Genomic DNA, 19,942 nt, shown 5'->3' with positions numbered 1-19,942 from the left:
CAAGTGAGAGACCCTAACATGGAACTCATTACAAGCATGTCATGATTTTCATGTTATGACTAGTCATGGCTACACGCCACGCTCATGGTGTGCTTGCGGCCGTTTCCCTGGCTTCGAATCTACAAAATTTGGTATTACGGGACGTGAATGAATGACAAAGTTATGTGACTTGCGAAAACATGATAAACATGAGATGCGTGTCATGTAAGTACATGACTACATGCCACACTCAAGGCGGTCGTACAGTTCGACCTGACCCGTGGCGCATGCGCGCCGGCATTCGTTTCGTCGCGTCAACGTTGTTGATGCCACGCAAGGGGCCGGTCTGCCTGCCATATACCCAGGAGCGCGCCGTGCTGCGTTGCTTCGACGCACGCGCCTTTCAGCGTGCCTAGCGTCCCTTCATCACAAAGAGAGGCAGACGCAGTGCTGTCTGTGTAGAGCTTGGTATCCTCATGCGGGCGAAATGCAGCATGTTCCATTTCGCGCCGGTTGCCGCCGAGCCGCGCCGATAGACGCTGGTCGCGCCGGTCGGACCTGGCGTCTGTTTTGCAAGCGCAGCGTCGCTGTGCCCTGCGTGTGCGCTCGTCAAGGTTACGTCGGAGTATAGAAGGCCCTTCATGATGCTCTCGCTCACGGCCGTTTAGATAACCCCAAGTATAACAAATATGGAGTGACGTGACATTACAGGATGACGAAGGCGTATGACTAGTGCAAGCATGATAATGTTGACACGCATGCCATGTAAGAATATGACCACGTGCTACGCTCATGATGTGCTCACGGCTGTTTCACTAGTTCCACATATACCAAATTTTACATCACGTGACGTCAATAGACGACGAAGCTAATTGAAACGTCCAAACATGATAATCATGATATGCGTGTAATTTTAAGCATGACTATATGCTACACTCATAGCGTGGTGGCGGCTTTTTTTACAATCTCTACATACACCAAACTTCGTAATACGTGAGGTGAATGGACGACAAACGTAAATGACAGGTCCAGATATGATAATCATGACATGCGTGTCATCTAAAACACGATTACATGCTACGATCATAGAGCGCTCGTGGCTGTTTCGCCACCTCCACATATGCCAAATTGGGTATCAAGTGACCTGAACACATGACAAAGGCAAACATGTGCCAATATGATAAGCATGGCATGAAAGTCATGTACGGCATAATTTACCTCAACCTTGGAACGTTGTGGTGATTTTAAAGTGACATATCAAGCTTCTTCATTCGTGCTTCACGTATCATCGGTTTCCACTCTACGTAAGATCTGCCAATTTTTTTATTCTAAAATTTATTTAGTCATTATTCTGTCATTATCGCAGCGTCCGACAGGCCTAGATAAACTTCAGCGCATGCAAGATAAATTTCATAAGCCACGCACGCCTCGCAAAGTGCAGAGGTCCTTGCACGCTTTTGACCACAAAATGCATGTGTTACGGCCTCTGCTGCAATACGTCAACAGAGGCCGGCCAGTTTCTAAGTGACTGAAAAAATAATGGGTGCTTTGTACCAGTTCGCCACAATCTTTCTGTTGTGGTAATCTTTGCGCATATATGGCTCCATTGATTGATTGATATATGGGGTTTTACGCGCCGAAACCAACATAATAATACGAGAGACGCCGTAGTGGAGGGCTCCGGAAATTGCGACCACCTGGGGTTCGTTAACGTGCTCCTGAATATGAACACACGGGCCTCATACGGCAGAATCTGTGGCCTTTATTTCAGCTGTGGCTTCTTTTTGCTGGTAATTGAGTACGAAGTACTCGAAATCGTTAAACATTTTTTCTGAATACACCCCCCCCCCCTAGTGTTTTACGGGACGGCTTTAAGCTCTACCATTGTATAGTACCTATAGTACTCTAAATCGTTACCCACTTTTTCTACACACTTGTGTTTTTACTACTGCTGCTATAGAGGAGTAAGAGTGTCCGTCTTAATTCAGCTTACCTACCTGGTGGTGACAAGTTGCCCGCATTTTGTAAGCACGGGACCGCGTCAATGAATTTTCAAGACATATTGGTGCTTTTGCCCTCACAAATTATGTGTGTGCCGAGTAGTAGGGTAACAATTACTTGCCAGACTGGGGATAGTAGGCCCAGCAAATATGTTGCCCTAACAGCCTCAAAGTTAACTCTTCAAACTTTGGTTTCTCATCAAAAAGCGTAAAGGAAAGCCCTTTTTCGTGTTGTTCAAAAAATAATAGCATCATCCACTGCATCAGTCATCGTTACAGGAGAGATCAATGCAAGTGTACTAAATATTGTCAACGAATATAATAATGTGTAGCTACAGAACATCGGCCAAAATCAAAGCAAACTCTTCGAGAATAGCAGATAAGAACAAACGACATTAAAGTGGTGCTACATTCGACCCGATGCAGATACCTCACATAAAAATAGGTTGTACTGATCCTAGCAAGAAACAAAAGTCGAGGAAAGATAAAGTCGAACAATGAAGTTATGAACTCTGATGCCTTTGTAACTCTCAAACCCACGTATTTTTTTCTGTTAAGACATCACCGAACTATTTAAAACACTTCGGCGTATGGACGCAAAGGGACGCAATGAAAACGAAAGCACTGCTTCTCGCAACTATAACCGCAGTCGTTATTGAATCGTTCAACGAAAGCACCCACAAAGTTCGCACGCAGTGTGTCAAACACAAAGCAAAAGTTTGCTTCACACAAAGCCTTGAATGCCTACGAGGCGATTGTGGGAATATTTTGGACGGTAACAACACAGTTTTCTGATGACCCATGGCCGTCTTGGTTTTTGGTGAACATTGTTTTAGCCACAAACAGGGAGTTCTTTGTCAATGGACTGCACCGAGAATTGACTAAATTAAGCAATTCGCTGCAAATTATGACCAAATGAAAAAGAGCGTTATGTCATTCAACAACACACATGCTTTACGAGGCAAAAAATATGTTTGAATTACTGCATTTCTTTAAATAAGTGGAGACTGAATTAAGGAGCATTTACGGTAAATGGTATATCAATACTTTCATAATCCACACTACCGCTAGTGTATACAGGCTATAGGGCAAAAAAACAAAATGTTACTCATAATTCGCTGCATTTATTGTTTCCTTTAGGTTTATTTTTTTCCTCACTATTTTTGGAATGCGTTTCGTCTTGAGTTAATAGGTAAATTAAGGTGAAACAAAATAAGGTATTGGGGCACAGTTTACAGTTACTTTTTCTCATATTATTGTGTGAAAATATATGGCGCTCTTGCATTACACAACCCGCGGCGGTATGGTTCCTTGAACTGCTCGCGTGATGCGCAATGGTACACACGTAAATATAAACAAACGACTTCGAAAATGAAAAGGTGAAATGACATAATTCAGTATGAAAAAAATAACCCAGTTTATTTCATAAGGTTAGCAGTTTGGGATTTTCTGTGGTGTTTGACACATAAAACCAGACGAAACAATTGATGCTTGTGCGTGTGCTTCTATATTTCCGAAAGTCTCATTTCACCTATTTTTATATTTTGTTATTTCGCCCCAAGAATTGCTAGAGGTAATTCCTTCGTAATGTTTACATACGAACTTCTGTGAAGACTACCGTTTTCATGGGCACTTCCTTGCGAGAAACCTGATTTAATTTTTTTATGTGCCTTGAAGACCCGACGGCAGAAATATGGGAGACAAAACTTGAATATTACAGCTTAGCACAAGCTTTGAACAGACATCTAAGATGATACATGCAATATCTTCGTAAAAGCAATATCAACGTGTTATATATAAGACCTAATGAATGTGCGAATATTAAGCAGACGTGTAATGCAAGCTCCTCAGGCATATGAAAATACTCTATCAACGCAGGCGGCATAGGAACCAAAGAACCACTAACACATTTTTTTTAACAGAACTAACTGGGGAGGGGTAATTATAAAATAGTACAGTATTACTTGGGCACCGGCATTTCGATGTCTTCTGAAAGCAAAAAAGTGTCAAAACATTACAAATTACAGTAATCCACTTCTCAGATATATAAAAATGCTTGAGCAATGAATACACATGACACCGAAATGCAAGAACAAGAGAATTACGAATTGCACTTTGTCAAGAGAAGAGGGCAAAAAAGGGGGTGAAAATGAATAAATATTCATGACATGAATAAATGTAAGCATTGAAATTATATTTTAGACTGCTTTCTAATGCGTAACATATAGCAATAACTGCAATATCAGCAGAAAGCTGATTACAGTAGCGGATGACTCGTAGTAGCGGGAGGTAAAAAAAAAGAACCATACTGGCGAAGAAGGGCTCAACTTTATTTTAATGATCAAATCGGGATAATACACAATGAGCTTATTTGTTATGGAAAGCTGCACTTGATAACGAATTGTGCTAAATTTCATGAAAAAAAAGAGGTGTGACAAGCCTACGCGTTATCAGAGGACAAGATCAATTGAAGAATAAATTTCTGTTACACTTGATGTTTGCAGGTAGACTTTGCTGATAAATCGAGTGGTTTTCTCGTACATAATCTAATTTACGAATCAGGTTTGCCTAATGCGGGTCGCAGATTAGGATGTATATTTGATTTCTGAACATACCAAAGTGTTGTAAGCAGAACGTTTAGTGATGGTGTTCACAAAACTCAGGTTTCGGCGAACAAAGCCAAGTGTCCCAGATGCTTTGCCAACCATGACGTCTATATGGGTGTTCTATATGTAATCAGATGAAAACTGAACGCCCAAGAACTGGCAAGATTTTGATGATGTATGAACGTGTTGTTTAATGGGTTGTATAATTTATTTTGACTTCAGCAAATGATATCCATACTTATGTTGGGGTTAACTGTCCATACAAATCTTAGTACATGTGAACTCAAGAAGCAGCTATGACAATGTCAATTTGGCTGAGATGCAATATTGAATAGTTTTAAAAAAGTGACTAAATACTTTCCAGGGGTTTGTTGTATACGTTATCAAAAACTCGAGCCTCATTTCGTCCTACAAGAACAGAATATCTCAGCGAAGAGAAGTAAATTTGATCTATACACCTTGCGCATCATAACAAGCGTGCAACTTGCGATAGCTATGAACAGTAGCAAGTTGAAAACTGTTGTTATATAGTAAGTACTGAAATTGGAAGCCACTATATAAACCAAGAATCCATCTGGCTCACGGTGGTAGTTCTTGCTCATGCGACTGATTAGGGCAACTGCAGGACAGTGTCAGAACAAGTCATGGTGGAACGCAGCCTAATGACTCCTAATAGGTGACTTTGAGTCATTACATTTTCAAATTATGTTTACGAATGCGTAGTTGAACTTCTTTTTTTTTACGAATGCCTAGTTTACGAATGCGTAGTTGAACTGCAGGTTAGGACGATTTCCGTTTTTTAATTATGCTTGATCTTTTTGATTGTGCACATTCTTCCGATCAATATGAAAAAACAGCTGTGTATAGCATTACATTATCACCGTTCGTTCGGTAATGCAAGCAACTTTTCTTGCCACATCTTTTGACGTCCTAAGAGCCTTTTTGTCGTAGAAAATATTATTCCACAAGATTTTGAAACAAAGTAACAAAACCTTGTCAGAAAAGCCAAGAATGCAAGGAGACCAAATCAAAATGCTGTTGCAAGTGTTTCATTCTGGTATTTCCAGACACCAAAAAATTATTGTTCAAAATCCTCCATTAACCCGTACCTGTTATAGTATTTATGATTTGCTAATGCAGAGTTTTCATAAGGGAATTTAAAAGATTGTATCCAGTTTTCTTGAAGAAATGTTTCTGGAAACTAAAGCGCAAATTACCTTTGGTGTCTCAAATTAATTATAACTTCTCAACTACAATACAGAGTGATAGAGAACCAAACGTATCAAATATGTGTCAACTTCGTAAAAGAAGTGAACGTTCATTCAAACTTTAGCCTTCAGTTTAGACTCTCCAAATGAGATTGCACAAAAGCCACATTATAGAACGTCTGACGGCAGAATAAATTCTGTTCCGCTCAAAGAAACATGCCACAGTGCACTGTATAGTATTTGGTGATTGATTCTACGAGTCCTTCGCTAAGAATTCCGCTACTTTTCTTTCGTACCCTCGTCACTATAGTTCTGTTTCAAGATTCTACCACCTAGGGAGCTCTTTTCAATCGGCAGTAAGAGATAATTTATGAGTAGGATAAAGAAAGAAAACGAGCGAACTATCTGCGCCTCTCTGGTTGGTACGGTCAACATAGAAACCAACAATTCTTAAGCGCTCCTGATTTTCTTGGCTTACGCGGCTGGTAAATGTGATCAGGAGCTTTCTTTTGTTATTTTTTGTTCTAATTTCTTGGACGAGATTATTTTGAAGACTTGACCTTTCTAATTGAGGAATATTCAGAGGGTAACTTGCGCAAGATTGAACTTCTCGGCAGAGTTTCTACCTTCAATAACATCGAAAAGTTTCATGCTTTAAGAAAGATTACGCTTTCGGGTATTTTGATAGGTCGCCTTGGAATTTGATTCCCGCTACATTCTCACGGTCTAAATTGAAATGCTTGCCCCGCCGTGGTGGTCTAGTGGCTAAGGTAATCAGTTGTTGACCCGCAGGTGGTGGGTTTGAATCCCGGCGGCCGCGGCTGCATTTTCGATGGAGGCGGAAATGTTGTAGGCCCGTTTGCTCAGATTTGGGTGCACGTTAAAAGACCCCTGGTGGTCGAAATTTCTGTAGCCCTCCACTACGGCGTCTTTCACAACCATATGGTGGTTTTGGGACGTTAAACCCCACATATCAAACAACCAAATCAACTAAATTGAAATGCTTTGTTTCAACAGGATTAAATTAAGCGTGTGTGTTCTGCGCTTTAGCAGCATAAGAAACACAGAACCGAAAGTTGGAAAAGTAAAGATTGGCCCTCTCTTGAGAACACATTAGCTAGAAGATGACACACCTAAAAATTTAAAACTATAAAAATATGCGCAGGCCTCCACAAAATATTTTCAAAACAAATAATTGTGTAATCCCCCGGAACAGGCGTTTGCTGGCAAAACATTATGGCCTATACTTTAACGCGAGAGGGCCAAAGAGCTCGCTTCGCAGAAATTCCGGCGCTGGTGTAGAAGTCTTCATCGGCGTCGTTCGTTTTGAGTGAAAAATATCTGTCTGGTGCGTAACGGAAAATTGTAGAGTGATGAAAATAAAATAATAAAATTTCCGGTTCCCCGTGAACATCAAAACGAGGCTGTTTGCGTGGTAAACGGGTGTTCAACCTCACACCGATGCGACTGCATGAATTGCATCTGAAAGAAGTTTCTCTAATTGAAAGTGCGGTGGAAGAAGAAGAAGTATGTTCATTTACAGAAAGGCAGAGAGGTCGGCCTGAGCGATAGCTTGCTCTAGCCTGCTACTCTACACATGGGGAAGGGAAAGGGTAAAAAAAAGATTAATGGATGATGATGGTGAGATAGAGAGGTGAGTATGTAGTGTTCTTTCTAGCTGAGACACATTTTATAGCCGCGCACATAGTCCAGTTGTTTCTAAAAAGGTAATAACTGCTCTTGTGACCGCAGTTGCACTGTTGGTGTCTGGCCAAAGGCCCAATATGGTCTCATCAGTTAATGACCTACTGCGATATTGTTCAGTAGAAGAAATCAGTGTTTGTCGTTCACGTGCGTTCTGGGCAGACACAAAATATGTGCTCAAGTGTTTCTTGCACATCACAGTGTTCACAATTAGGACCGGTGTCACTGTGACCGATGATATGCGCGTAATGTCTGGTGAACGCTACACCAAGACGAATGCGGTGGCTCATACTTGTGAATTGCCGTTTCAATTTAGGAGGCATGCGGAACCTCATTTCCGAGTCCCATTTGTGAAGTCGCTGGTGTCGCCGTTCCGGTTTGGTCCAGTGCTGAAGTGTGTAGCTGCGCATCACGCAGCGAAGCAGGGCGTTCGTGTCGGCTCGTGAAAACGCAATGCGTACTTCAGGGGCACTGCTTAAGGCATTTTTAGCTTGAGCGTCTGCCTCTTCGTTTCCCATCACGTCGCAATGAGCGGGAATCCACTGGAAAGTTATAAGATGGCCATTTGTTGAAGCAACCTGAATAAGTTCTGTGATTTCTATTGCCAAGCTGTAATATGGACCTTGCTTCAGGATGCAATTAATGGTTTGCAAAGCGGGTTTGGCATCACAGAAAATTGTCCAGGCTCGAGGTCGCTCGCCGGAAATAAACCTTGTTGCCTCTCGGATAGCGACAAGCTCTGCGGCAGTTGATGTGGTTTTATGGTCCACTTTGAATCGTCGAGCGATATCCATGTCTGGGATGACAAAGGCTGCGGCGGAAGTGTTTAGCGTGGTGGATCCGTCGGTGTACACGTGCAGAGAATCACTGTACGTTGTATAAATGTGATATAGGGTCAGTTGTTTGAGACCAACAGAAGAAATGAGCGACTTCTTCGTAATTCCAGGTATCGTAAAAGAGATAGGTGGTTTAGGCAGAACCCATGGAGGCACTGCAGGGGCATTTGGCGGAGACAACCTTGATGGTATAACATTTTCATGCCGCAATATTACTTTTGAGAAACTGCAATCTGGGTGAGTGGTGGGTAGTACTGACAGTGGGTGCTGTCTGTGTCTGCTCAGTAATCGGAGGTGAACTCTAAGTGGCTCGCAGAGCATGTATACACTGATGGGACAAGCCCGAGCCTCAGCGATTGTCCCATTGGTTGAAGTGCAGCGTAGCGTGGTAGACCCAAGCATCTTCGTAAGCATTGAGCTTGAACACTCTCGAGTGTCTTCACACAACTAGGTCTCATATTGGAAAGCAACGGCATGCTGTATCGAATGTATCCCACAAATAGAGCATTGTATAATTGAAGTAGCGATGATTCTGATGGGCCCCATCTTGCTCCTGCTACGTGGCGAAGAATGAGAGCAAAGCTCTTCAATTTAGATTTAAGTACGGCGACATGTCTTGTCCACGATAGATCTCTGTGTACGACAACCCCACGGAACTTGTGGTGCGTTACAGTAGGTATCGCTGTCCCATTAATAAATATCGGGTATTGCGACATATGCTTGCGCGTGAACGCAAGCACTGCGCATTTGTCGATTGAAATATTGAGCCCCTGACGTCGTAGATATTTGTATGTGATCGTCACTGCACGCTGTAGTCGAGCTCGCAATTGCGGACGAGTAGTTCCGGATGCCCATATGTATTTGTCGTCAGCGTATGCAGTGATCTTCACCGTGCTGGGAAGTTCTGCTGCTAGGCCGATCATTGTGACATTGAATAGGATCGGGCTGAGAACTCCTCCTTGGGGAACACCACGATGAACCTTATATCGATCGGTGTCTCCGTTACTTGTCGTCATGTAAATGATGTGGTCCCTAAGGTAGCTAAAAATCCAAGCGTACAGTCGTCCACCGATGTCGAAATCTTCCAGTGCGTCAAGGATCGCATAATGCAGCACATTATCGTAGGCACCCTTAATGTCTAAAAAGACTGCCGCCACTAGTCTGCGTCGGCTTCTTTCCTCTTCAACGCTGGTGATCAAGTCGACCACACCATCAATGGCAGATCGGCCTCTTCTGAAGCCGTTCATAAATGCAGGAAAGGAGTTGTTGCTCTCTAGAAGCCACTCTAATCGTGCCAGTACCATTCTTTCCATCTCTTTTCCGACGCAGCTTGCTAACGTGATTGGCCTGTAGGAGGAAAGTGCATAAGGACACTTCCCCGGCTTGAGCAATGCAATAATGCGACTGCATTTCCAGTTAGCTGGGACTTCTCCTGACTCCCATGAGGTGTTATAATGAGATAACAGGATACGTCGTGCTTCTGTATCAAGATGGTTGAGTGCAGCATACGTGATTCCGTCAGGTCCTGGTGCCGATGATCGGCGGGAGGCAGAAATCGCAGCGTCAAGCTCATGTATTGTAAAACGTACATCAAGGCGCTCGTCAGATGATGGAGGCGCAATGGTAGTAAGAAGCTCATTAGTGGCAAGATCATCAGTGGTGTCCACGATGAGGTTACAGTAGTCACTGGCTATCTCAACTTCTGTCCGTCCCTGATGTAGAGCAACAGCTTGAAATGGTTGACGTTGTTGAGGAGTTGTCTGCAAACTTCGTACCACCCGCCAGATCTTAGATAGAGGTTGTCTGGGGTCCAGAGATCCACAGAAATTTCTCCAACGTTGGCTGTCAATCTTGTCAAGATGCCGAAGAACATGTCGTTGAGCTCGACGACAGGCGGAAAGGTCTAAAGGTGACTTCGTTCGTCTGTATCGGCGTTCGGCACGGCGACGGATTGCACGAAGGGCCTCGTATTGGGAGTCATCTGCTGATCTCTGCATCGGTAGGTTAACCTGTTTGGTTGTGTCACGCAGCGAAGAAGCAATGATGTTTTCTACCTCGGATGGGTCAGTCGTGTGCTCACAGCCAGACTTGACAGATGCCTTGAAAGTGTCCAGTCGGTTTGATGGATGTAGCGTGTGTGCGTGCAGCGAAACCACCTGAACTGAACATAGGTTGGAAGGTGGTCACTGCCGCGAGTGTCCAAATCTGTGCACCAACATGCGGAAGACAGAAGGTTTCTGGAAACGAAACAGAGGTCGAGGCAGCTGCTGTAGGACGTGCCACGAACAAATGTAGGTGATCCGTCGTTGAGTACGCTTAGTCCATAGTTGTATATAAAATTGGCTAAATCATTTCCGCGATAACTCGTTGTAGTGCTACCCCAGAGAGGATGATGTGCATTAAAATCGCCGATCACAATGTGTGGCTTTTGTGCTGCTTGAAGAATGGTCCGCAGGTGGAAGCAGTCCATCTGTGCGCTTGGGTGTATGTATCCTCCTATTACGGAGAATGTTCGCTTTTTATGTGTTATAGTCAGGCTCACGTAATCATTGCTGGTATGCGACGCGACTTCATGTCTCAAGAACGTCACATCACGGCGTATACAAACGAGAACTTTGCTCGTACGTTGATCACTGCGGGACCAAATCTGGATATATTCAGATATACGAAAAGGTGAAACCATATTCGGTTCACATATAACGATAACAGGAAATTGATATTTAAAAATTCATTGTCTGAAGTCTGACAGACGGCCACGTAGGCCACGAGCATTCCATTGCATAACAAGCGACTGGCGCATGCGTTCTTCGAACATCAATGCCATGTTCACTTACTGAAGAAGCAGTAAAAGAGGCTCCAAAACCTCAAGTAGCTGCACAGCCGCCTTAGCAGCGGGAGTGTTTAGGCTGCTGAGAATCTCACGCATCGAACCCATCAAATTTTTAAGCATAGCCTTGACATCTGTGTTGTCCATCTTCTTGTTTTCTTCATTGGAGGTAGGGGCGCTATGTGATGATGGCGCTACCGTAGCTCTTGACGGTAGTGAAGGCCACTGAGTCTCCGACGTGGGGAGAGCCAATGACAGGTTACATTGTACTTGCGTGGACTGTATTGGCATTTGAGCATCTGTATCCTCCTTTCTGGCCGACGAAAGTAGGCTAGGAGGTGGTGAGGGCACGGTTTTGTGTGTCTAATTTGATAAGCTATGAGCACTGCTGCTTCGTTTGCGTCGATGTCGCGAACGATGTTTACGGCGCCGTACAGCCCTTGCAGCTTCTCTGTGAGTGAAGTGGTCTCGAACCATCTTCTTCAGGATACTAATTTCATTCCTCATTTTGGGACATTCCTTCGATGTTGCGTCGTGGGCGCCTGAGCAGTTTGGGCATTTCGCCCCAGCATTGCAGTTATCACCATCATGAGGGCCACCGCAATGCTTGCAGGTTACTGCACCCTTGCAAACTGCACTAACGTGCCCAAATTTCATGCATTTATGACATTGCAGAGGTTTTGGTACGTAAGGACGTACCGAGTGCCTCACGTACCCAACTTTTACATGTGTGGGTAACGTCTTCGACTGAAACACTACTTTAACACATCGCGTGCGTCCAAAGCGGTGGAAGCCAAGCACGGGAGCCGACGATGACAGCAGTTTCTCGAGACTCGAGTCTGTTATCTCCTCATCCACATCGTATATAACTCCTGTTGTCGTTTCTTCGTCGTTGCAGAGAATGCGCGAACCAGAATATTTCCTAATCGAACAATCCCTTTCAGCGTGTCCATTAAGGCCTTTGTAGTGACCTCCACGGACAGTATGTTCTTTCGGGTATTTATGCGTATTTCTACGACTTTCCCTGGAGCGATGAGCTCAAAGTACTCTGTCAGGCTCTGCCTATTTAGAGAGTTCAAGATGTCTGTCTTCGATGTCGGCACATACGAAATGGTGTACGACCGCATGCTACTCGCCATTGTCTGTGCTTGCCGGCTAGTGGGCGATGTCCGGCTGACTTTCCTCTTCAGGCGTCGGCTTGGTACGACCACGTAGTCGCTGTCCAAAGCCATATATTCAACAGAGGAGTCATCAGAATTGTCATCGTGGGCCCCGCTTGGGCCGGAGTGAGAACTTGCGTCAGACACACTATGATGTGGTCGGCCCGGTCCCGGTTGCTGGATGGGGTTTTTATCCCCCATTCTAAGGGGGAACGCCCCTTCGAGGTGTGTCGATTATTGAAAAATCTTGGCAAAAGAATCAGGAAACTCACAGAGCTCGAAGCAGAGGCTGTTCTCTGTGACAACTTCTTCTTCTTCTTCAAGTGCGGTGGAAATAACGTTTATCGTCAACGCGATAGCGATATCCGGTTCCTAGAACGCAAATAACCATTTTTTATACTTTTTATTATATGATGCTACTCTGGAACTTTGAACTGTGAATTAATACGATGTAATCAATAAAATCGAAAGTATCTTGTTAGATTGTGTCAGCGAAGCTGTCGCTTATGTTCCGTTTAATCGGCAGCGTGCTTTATACCATGAGCCCTTATGCGCGTGAAATCCTTTAGAACTTGCTATACAGCCGCTACGTGGTCTCAGAAGAATACGTACAATAACGTGTGCATAGTCGCATGCATACCTCATGGATCTCGCAATGTGCGTGTTTACTTCGCTTTTTCGAAATGGCGTAATCTACGAAAAAAGGAGAAGATTGACGTCTGCGTTCTCTCAGTGCACTTTAAAAAAACCATCTCGGGTGGCTGTCACTCTTAAGACGTCTTAGGCTAATGCATAAGGTATTTAATTTGGTATTTTGCTTTTGCCTGAATATAGAACAGCCTCAATTTGAGCTTACAAGCATTGTGTAGCAGTGCTCGCAAAGCGTAAAAAAATTATCACAGCAACGCTGAACCGTTCGTTCCCGTATATATTTTATTAATTCTATACATATAGTAGCTTCGATACACGACTGTTATGTCTATGAATCGAATCGTTAATGTACTTGTTTACCGCTCTGCTTTGGTGTTATAGAATCAGCTACGTTGGAGAAAAAATTGCCCGCGGCTTCCCTCGGGGGAACACTGAGGAGGATGCGGAGCATATAATTGGTTAACGGGGTGTTGAAGTGCGACTTACTTGGGTTGATGGCTAAATTGGTTAACGTGGTTGTGAAATGGGGTGTTAAATTGCGACTTACTTGGGTCGATGGCTAAATTGGTTAACGTGGTTGTAGGAGGGGGTGTTAAATGAGTGAACACGTACACACGTATGCGAAAGGGCGGTGCTGGTCGAAGGGACGTCGATCATTGTGTTTATGGATTCGTTGGAATTCATTTCACCATGACCTTGGACGTCGACGCGCCTTACAAACCAACCGACGAGCGGCAACTGAGCGAGCGAGCGCCGACTTTGAGTATATATACAGCGCGACGGCGCATGCACTGTCAGCTGTCAAATGTTCGAGAAGGGGGAGAAGCGCAACGGCGCATGCGCGCGCGTCAGCTGCCGATGTTCTCGAAGCGCGACGGCGCATGCGCGCGCGTCAGCTGCCGATGTTCTCAAAGCGTGACGGCGCATGCGCGCTACATTATACAGCTAGCGAATGTTCGTGAAGAGGAGAAGCGCACGCGGTGTGTAGAGGAGGAAGGATGCACAGATGGTGGAGGAGTGAAGCGCGCGCGGTGTGTAGAGGAGGAAGGGATGCACAGATGGTGGAAGAAGGAGGAGGAAGCTTGCGGACGGCGCCGCACTACAAGCCTCGAGTATTAGATGCTCCGCATCTAAAACTGCCGTTTTATTCTTTTACAGGAGAAGCAAAAGGTAGAACGCGTTTCAAAACAACAAAAAATGCTGTGGATCACGGCACAAGCACCAATCTCTCGGCGACTGTTCTTGGTGTGTATATTTTCACAGGGCCAATACAAAAAAGAAGCATTGCTTGCCAAACCTATTCCGCTAAGCATTCCAAATAAGTGGAGCCAAAACAAAAAAGTGTAATCATCTTGAAGAGCATTTTATTGGTTTTTTTTTACCAACGGAGTGGAGTGGGTGAGAAAAAAAAGTTCGGCTTGTATCACCAGTGCAAAAAGTTGGAACAGCCAAAGAACGCCGTAATAACTTGACTACCTTTTATACCTACGTCTCGTTTCCCCACTTTTGCAACAATGGAATCGTCGCACGCAACAAACGCACATAAAAAAAACTACTACACTCCTTCCAGCAAATTATTTCTCTTTTCTCCTTTGATTCCACTTCTGTTGCAGTGGAGACATGCAAGTGAGAGCTATGCCAGCTGCGTTCGCGTACGTTTTTTGGGACTCCTTTTTTTATTTAGAACCACGTAATAAACCTAAGGACAGACCATCTCACGCGACACTGGTAGGCTCACTTTTTTTCCGGGGACTTTTAATTAGTTCATTCTTTGTTCAGACCTACAGGATATCCTCATCTGGTTCATTTAACGTCGGCTTCTGAAGAGTATACGTGTCAGCCTGAGACTTCCCAAAGGCTTCTACATCAAAGTAAAGGAGTGGTCTCGTTAGATCGTTAAATTTCTTCGCAATTCCAGAAAGAATGTTCTCTTTGAGGACTTTTTCCTCGGGGAATATACAGGAAGCACTGGGGCGCGCAAAAACTGAGTGGCCGTAGTGCTATCAATTCTCATTCAAAATTACTACAGGAAGGAACAATAAATTGAAATGGCGCAAATGACATCGAAATGTACATTCATTTTTCTCGCTATTGTGGGTTGAGTTGCTTTTTTTTGTTTTGGGTACTGCAACAAATGTTTCGACGCAACTACACCATATCCACAATACAAAGAAAGATAAAATGTTTTTCCTGAGCTCTTGCTAGCGAATTTTATCGTTTAAGTGGTGAATTAGTACCTTGCCTCAAGGAAGTGGACAGCTAAACTGTATATGACTCGGTTCTATAAAAGTACATACTCTGACAAAACGACGCTCAACAGACGAACTTTCGGATCTCCTCGACTGTGCTTATAGCTTTTTTCCCAGCATCGTGGTACTCTGTTCTCACGGATTGTTTTGCCTCTTAGTTTCGTGATTTGAAGATCGTTCTAAGTTATGATCAGTGGTTGGCTTTCGGACTCATGTCGAAGGCTTGGTGAAAGAAGACTTGAAACTGAAAGAGACCCAGCGCCCAAAATAATACGGATAGACTCGAAAACAAATTGTGAAACCGCTGTCGCAGAACGCGCAACCACAGCTGCTCACTTCGCTAGCTTTCATTTCCGCAGGAGAGGAAGCAGCGCGTTTATTTATTTTATTTATTGATACTGCAGTCTCAAGCAGAGACTATAGCAGGTGTGACACATTGATACTTGATGTTAAAAAAGGCACCATAGTTTTCAAAGAAAATACATGAGGTGAAAAATAGACTGCATAGAGATAAAACAATAAGGCTATAAAAATGAACAAGAGCAAAACGAAAATGAACAGAAAATAGTGACTGTAAAATGCAAGAGTACATGAACTATCTGAATAAACTCAAAAAAGTATAAAATTTCAAGGAGAATAGTTATGAAATTGAACAAGAATATGCAATAAATTGAAACAAATAACAAAATAAGAGTATATTGAGCGGTGTTAACGAACTACTTCAAATATCGTTAAGCAAAGAAAGCGAAGCTTGTGTTACAATATTGTCGGAGAGGTTATCCCAATCAACAATAGTTTTAGGGAAAAAAGAGTATTGAAAGCAGTCCTTTCGTGGAAGTAAAGGGGTTATCGTGGAAGAAAGTCTTTGCCTGGTTTCGTATCCCTGAGAACAAGTGATAATGGGAGAGCAGTCTATGTTACAATGCCGTTAACTATTTGGTAAGATGACTTCAGCCGGCGAATTCTACCCCAATTGCTAACTGATGGCAACACAGATCGTTTGTTTAGTTCAGTAATTGATGAACGATCATACGAGCTATATATGTAGCGAACTACTTTTTTTGTATTCTTTCAAGTTTGCTGATATTTGTTTTGGTGTATGGGTCCCGAATCGGCACGGCATATTCAAGCATAGGAGATATAATGGACTGGTATGCAAGAAAACGACCGAAAGGAGTTGATAACTTTAAGGATAGTCTTAAAAAATAACTCGCGCAATGCCTTATTCGTTACAACATCTATTAGTTTCGACCTGTTTCATGCATTACGCAGCCGTATATATAGAGTATAATAAAATTATTATCAGTGGTGATGTCATTTATATATGTATATAGATTTTAAGATGAGGTATATATATATAGATCAGAAATAATAGGGGCCCAAGCATGGACCCCTGAGGTAAGCCAGAAACAACGTCAACTTGGCCTGAGCAGGTACCATTAAGATAAGCGTATTGGTAATGGCTCATCAGGTAAGCTATAATGCATGCCAGTAGAGTATTAATTGTTATAATAAAACCTAGTTTGTGAAGTAATTTATTATGCGATACTTTTTGATAGGCCCCTACAAAATCTATGTATATAGCGTCTGCCTGATATCCTTTATTTACACCTTCGGCAAAATAATGCGTAATTACGACTAATTGTGTACTTGTAAAATATCCACGTCTAAAACCACGTTGTGGATCTGTTAAAACTTTATAATTTTAAGAAATTGAACTATATGTTTATATATTATGTCCTTGAAGGTTTTACAAGAAGTACATGTCATTGAAATGGGCCGATAACTTGTGATGTTGTATTTAGCACCGAATTGAAAGAGTACTTTAACTATTGCGGTTTTTCAGTCTTCCGTCAACAAACCGTCACCTAGAAAGTTTTCGAACAATACGAGTAAACACCTCATGGATCGTTTGGCATATCTTTTTAAAAAGGCGTTTGGGATATCGTTTGGGCCAAAGGATTTTTTCAACGCCTATGTTAAGCAGAAGGCTTAAAATACCCTGCTCAGTGATTCTCACATCAAGCATAAAGTGGTACAGACATATTGAACATTGGAAGAATATTATTATCTGTTGTAAATACAGATTTAAAGTGTTTGTTGAAAGCAACAGACACAGCTGTGTCATCAGTAATGATATTGCCACTTAGTGAAAACGAGGTAGTGAACATCGAAACAGATTTCTGGCCTTTTCATTTTTCACTCTCCTAAGTTTTGCGTTGTAGCTGGATCGTTTTTGGGTCATCCAAGCATTTTTACTGGGTGATGTTTTAGTTATTAGTGGCACATAACGTACTACACATTCCTAAACAACGTTTTTGTAAGCTTGCCTATATTGCAACTGTTTTCTTAGAAGCAATAAAGGAGAGGTCCTAAAAGTCAATAGTTAACTCATCATCGGCGCGAGAAAAGTTTGAGTACTCGCAATTGACAGTTAGCTGGTCATGCGAAGCATCAGTTAAAGTTAAAACCACAGATCTTTGTGATCAGATATTATTGGTAGAACATCCCACAAGACTTTATTTTTAGCAGTACGCACTAGCAAAAAGAGATCTAGGATTGATATTGCACTTTGAATTCTAGTAGGTTGGGATACAACCTGCAGCAAAATGTAATTAAAAGCTATGTCAAGCATTTTGTGTCATTTAGATCAGACGAATGCGTATAGAAAGTGCTTCAATCATTATTCAGAAAAGTGAAATCACGGGCAAGAATTAGGCACTCTTCTATTTTTTTTTATCACAGGACATGTAATCATCAAGATTTCCAAGAACCAATACAGAGGAGTCAGATGGCTATAAATAGCTCCAAGAACGTCTATCATTTCGTTAATATATATAGTGCAAAAATTGCTTTCAGCTCCTGAAATTTCAGGCATTCTTACAAGTTGTAAGAGTGCCCTAAATAGTATAGCAAACCCTCCTCTTCTTCTTTATCAATCTTTATGAAAGCTCGCGTTGTTTTTCAGAACAAACTCGCTGTCGGATCTATCATTGCTTAACCAAGATTCTGTAATTACAGCAATATCTCGTTTATGCGTAAGAAACAACGCTTCAAGCAGGATAAATTTATTTACAATGTCCCGGCCATTTACGTTATGGATATAACTTTTGAGTACTGACTTTTGGTTGTCCTTTGTTACACTTCGAAATTTCATACCTTTTATTGTTGGTTTCATCCCAACTGTATAAAATGTCTTCTACCTACAGCTTATCATATGCCAGCTTGGGTTTTAAGCCATTTTTTTTCATGTGGCGCAGTTTGCCATAATTTTTTCCGGGTTTCTTTAACACCAGAAGAAACATCAGAAGTGACTGAAGCAAACAGTCCCTTTACTGAAAACATGCCTTAGGTATTGATGTTTTTTCGCGATAGTTTAACAATTTTATTATCACAGGACCATTTTTAGCAGAACTTTTACTTAGTCTATTACACGGCTCTATGTCATTGAACGTAACTTCAAGTTTTTAGATGCGGAGCATCTAAAACTCGAGGCTTGTAGTGCGGCGCCGTCCGCAAGCTTCCTCCTCCTTCTTCCACCATCTGTGCATCCCTTCCTCCTCTACACACCGCGTGCGCTTCTCCTCTTCATGAACATTCGCTAGCTGTATAATGTAGCGCCCATGCGCCGTCACGCTTCGAGAACATCGGCAGCGGACGCGCGCGCATGCGCCGTCGCGCTTCGAGAACATCGGCAGCTGACGCGCGCGCATGCGCCGTTGCGCTTCTCCCCCTTCTCGAACATTCGACAGCAGACAGTGCATGCGCCGTCGCGCTGTATATATACTCAAGGACGGTGCTCGCTCGCTCAGTTGCCGCTCGTCGGTTGGTTTGTACGGCGCGTCGACGTCCGAGGTCGCAATGATCGACGTCCCTTCGACCAGCGCCGGCCAAAGTGTTGGCGGAACCGCAACCAAGTCGTCGTCCGAAGACAAGGCAGCGCGGAAAAGAGCTCGCGACGCCGAACGTAAACGTCGGCGTCGAGCGGAAGATGCTCCACTTAGAGAACGTGAAGCCGCTGAGAGACGTCAGCGTCGAGCAGCAGCACCGGATTCGGCCGCTTTGAAACGTAAGCGTCGACAAGAGGACCCGGACTTTCGAAAACGGGATACGTGTCGTACGTGTTCACTCATTTAACACCCCTCCTACAACCACGTTAACCAGTTTAGCCAGCGACCCTAGTAAGTCGCAATTTAACACCCCATTTCACAACCACGTTAACCAATTTAGCCATCGACCCAAGTAAGTCGCACTTTAACACCCCGTTAACCAATTATATGCTCCGCATCCTCCTCAGTGTTCCCCCGAGGGAAGCTGCGGGCAATTTTTTGAAGAACAAGTTTTCTTGAATATTAGTCGTTAGACTTTCAGTGGTTTCGTGTCTGTGAGGCACATCGCGTCTTTGAGGCACATCGCGTCTGTGAGGCACATCGCGTCTGTGAGGGACATAGCTTCTTTAAAAGAACACTAAAGCCAAATAATAAGCCGACGTTTATGTTGAAATGGCGGTCCAAAAACCTCGTAGTGTTACTTTCGTGCCAAGGAAGGGCCTATTTTCAAATAAAATCACGTTTTAGTGCTCCGCATGGGCTTAGCGCACTTCAAATAACCCGCCTCATGAAGCGCACACACCGAACCGTCTCACGTCAGTGTTGCCGTACACAATATAGCCCGCCTTCCCGACGCTAGTAACAGCAGACCGAAAGCAGTGATAGCCACTGC

The sequence above is a fragment of the Rhipicephalus microplus genome, chromosome 7, assembly GCF_043290135.1.
Source record: "Rhipicephalus microplus isolate Deutch F79 chromosome 7, USDA_Rmic, whole genome shotgun sequence".
NCBI lineage: Eukaryota > Metazoa > Arthropoda > Arachnida > Ixodida > Ixodidae > Rhipicephalus > Rhipicephalus microplus.
Note: the sequence above shows the minus strand (reverse complement) of the source record.